This window comes from Lissotriton vulgaris, chromosome 9 (genome assembly GCF_964263255.1).
Source record: "Lissotriton vulgaris chromosome 9, aLisVul1.2, whole genome shotgun sequence".
Taxonomy (NCBI): Eukaryota; Metazoa; Chordata; class Amphibia; order Caudata; family Salamandridae; genus Lissotriton; species Lissotriton vulgaris.
Window position 1 is genome coordinate 585,689,805 of NC_141697.1, and position 3,776 is coordinate 585,693,580.

A 3,776-nucleotide genomic window follows, 5' to 3' on the forward strand; every position below is an offset into this window, starting at 1 on the left:
CCACTTCAGAACGAGGGCTGTCTTCAGGAGCATAACCATGATCACAGTACACAGCGTTATCGAACCTTTGCGTGGCAAAAAGTGACATCACTTTCAAAGGGAGATTTATTGAGAGATTTGGTTAAAAGCCATAGTTGCTTAGATTCCAACAGCATTGAAATTTATGTTTTGTGTACAAACATACTAACTTGCTTTAATATAAAATGACTTTCTTCTTATTACAATACAATGTTATCATTATCCAGCTGAACGGTACTATGGAAGGATTAAAAGCAGCGTCCACCCTTGCAAGACTCACGCCTGCGATATATAGGTTAAAGACATATTTCTGCAGCACGGGTTTGTCTCCAATGGGCTACTCTGTCACGAACATCATGTTTTTTAGGTCAAGCCTAGGCAGCACATGCGCTGCTATGCAAGGCATGCTTAACTTAGACTGTGGCTTGAAGCACCTACCATCTTTTCGATCCGTTCCTGTTCGTGCCCTTCATAAATGCCTGCTTTTGTTTGGTCAGCATACGTAATGAGTTCCAGCGTTTGGTGTTTCAGACCCTTCCAGCAGACTTTTTTTAATTTTTTTATTTACATTCCATCGCGCACCCTATTTTTTTTTTTGATCTGCTTCGGGCTTGTGTATCAGCACTAACGCGGCACTTGCATTTTCCATAGAGTACATTTTTATTATAATCAGCGCGACTGCAGGCGCTTTACATTTTTATTATAATTAGAGGCTCCCGGTTTTCCGTTTTTATGGATTTTTACATATAAATACAGACGGAAATCTATATTTCCTTTGTCTGTATTTATATTTTGAAACGGCAAAATACTAGCAAAGCCCCCGGTCCGCATCCACGCCCACCCTCCCCCCCGGGGAGGGTCCGGTGCTCTGGCCACCGCAGCAGGACCCGGATGAGCCGGGACAGCGTCCGCTATGGAGGCCGAGGCCGGGCTCAGCTATCAGCTGGACGTTCTTTTTCCTTCCCACCTGGAGGTGCAGATCGCACACAACAGTCTCGCACCTGACAGGAAGCCACGAAAAGGTGGCATAAGCAAGAAGCTGCTGGTGACCGACAACATCCTGCATGTGCAGTGGAAAGCTGCTGAGGCCAGGATCCTGCGTGTTTCTATTAACTCCATCCTGGACAACCTCTCTCTCGTCCTTCAAACCATTGACCGCTTCGGTCCTGCGTTGGAGAGACCGTGACACTGACTGGAGAGCTCTGGGACCAGTGACCGCAGCCACTGCTGGAGGACTAAGTACAAGAGTGACTTGTGAAGCTAGCCGGAGGATAGTCTAGTGACGACAACCATAGTGCATGGCGTAGCTGGAACCTTGAACTGTTTGCAGCCAAGGCACTGACAGCTTGAGTAGCTTTTGAGCCTCAAACATGAATGAGTCCCAAAATCTGAGCTTTCGGGCACCAACATCTGCCTGGGTAGGGGCACAGGGAGGGCGCTAGCATGTGACTGGGCGGGGAACAAGGGAGGATGCAATCCTCTGACTGGGCAGGGGCTCTAGATATTTGGAGGGGAATAGAGTGTCGAAAGAAAAGTTGCTGCAGCAGTGATATCTGAATAGGCGCTAGCATTGATATCGGAAGAGGCCCAACATCTGCAGGTTTGCTCAAAGCTGAAGTGGCACTGACGACAATATGTACAGGGCCGCTGCTGCCAGTTGCAGTGTTTGGAGACACATGACGAGTGTTAGTACATTCCCTTAATCTCGCACCTGCTTGCTTTTTCTGTCGTGGGGAATTCCTAGAAAGACCTCTGGCCAGACAATGAGATGGCTAGCCAGAGGGAACCCAGTGGTCCTTCTCCCATGATGAATGGTGGGATGGAGCAATGTCCACTCTGGTGTCGTTAAGGGACACTTCCCTGCATCTGTTTGAGGGATCTACAGGGGTTCCACCCACACTTCCCAGAATAGTGTAAAATACCGGCCTGTTAGAGCATATACATTCTCTCACAGTTACAGGCAGTTCACCCAAGCCTGCTCCTTAGCTCGTCAGTCTGTCGCCTATTCTGAATCCTCGATCCCAAATCTTCCCACCTAAGGTAACTCTTAAATCAATGTTGTATTTCAGCTTTCTCTCTTCAGCTGCTTCTGTTTCCTGTTTTATTGTTTATTTGACCTGTTCAGATAATTGTGCAGCAGCTGCATGTTTGTGATCCGCAAGGTGTGTTGGTGGGACAAAACTTGTTCCAGCTCCCACTGCGATGTTGGAGAAACCTTGAGCAGCCTCTGTAAGCCATAAAATAAAGAAATCTGCACAAAAAAGAGGGGGTGAAAAAAACAGCAAAGCCTTGTTAACTAGTGAATGGTCTTTTTAAAGACCTGTTAAGTACTCGGGTGCGGCTGGCTGGCAGTCAATCACACTTAGAGATCGGTTTATCGGCATGTGGTTAAATGTGTGTCTTTTTGGCTAAAAGTTCTCCTGAAGCTATAGTGTACACAACCCCCGCACACCTAGATCCCCACAGGCACATTTTACAGCTAAAGAAGGGCTAAAAGAGAGAACTTTGCGCGTCCAGTGACTGTGAGATGGTTAAGAGGGGTGTTGCAGCCCAGTAACTAAAATTCTTTATAAATGATGACACAATCCACTATCACACTTACCAATCAATACCAGGCCCATAAAACATAGAGAGTGAGGTGAATGGATCATTATGTTGTATGACTCTAAGCAATAAACTATCTATCTACAATAAACAAGACCAGCTTGTCATTTTGAAAAGTTTATTTTTAAAATTAATAATTGAAAAATCTTTATTAACTCTCTTTATTAAAATCAAGCATTTAGTTTTATTAATTCAAGTCACATAATCATTGGCACAATGTAAGCTGTCAAGTTAGAATTGATCAAAATGGTGAACTTAAAAAATCATAAACATTTTCTCTAAGTTAATTTTCTAACCTGAAAGAGAAACAAATAATGAACAGTTGAATGCTTACAATAATCCCAAGGCAATCCGACAGCGCTTCGCCCCTCTGGAAAAGACAGTCCCAAACCCTTCAAGAGAGCCAATTTTATATCATTTTTCGCTCTCAAAACTAACTAAATGTAATATTTTAGAAAAGTTCAGCACTATGATTGGATGATGGCTGTCAGGCCACCTCAGCTACCAGTCCAGAGAATATGCGCATCACTATGCCATTGTCCATAGAGTGACATCAGCTTCCGAGGTTTTGCAACAAAAAGTTGCCAGTCTACTTCCACCTAAAGCTCGGCAGATTCATGCCTGTCACTTCCTCGGCCTTGAATAAGAACATTCAGAGCAGTCCATGGAAATAAGCTCCATTGTTAGAGCCTCTTTTTTTTATAAGTCAGAGCCACGAGAAGTAAGTTCAATACACTCTTGCATGGAAAGATTCCAAAGTGTACGCTTGGCTCCAGCTTCTGCTCAGTTCAGGCCGACCAACTTTTCTCCAAAAGCAAAGACTAGGCCTCATCTCACTCTTGAGCTAATATTTAAACAAACACAAAAAGAGTGATTAATTCAAGTAAAGCAAACAGTCCCTTGCTAATTATTAATTAACCCACTGATAAAAAGACATTTAGCAAAAGCAAACATTTAAAGCAGCACATAAAATATCCACCATTCTTCATGTAATCCAGCTTTATGTTTCTGAAAGAATAAAAAGATAATTAAATGATACACAGACAGACAAACACAACATAAGACATACATGTAAGCACATATAAAAAGCACATGCCATGAATGATCAGCTGCATATTAATAGTGACAAATACAATAGGACAGACATAACAAAC

The 3,776-nt window shown here is 43.4% G+C and overlaps 1 pseudogene; it reads left to right on the forward strand.

The window, feature by feature from the left end:
* Positions 1-931: 931 nt before the first annotated feature.
* Positions 932-1,258, forward strand: LOC147691884 (EKC/KEOPS complex subunit LAGE3 pseudogene; annotated as a pseudogene).
* Positions 1,259-3,776: the final 2,518 nt, after the last annotated feature.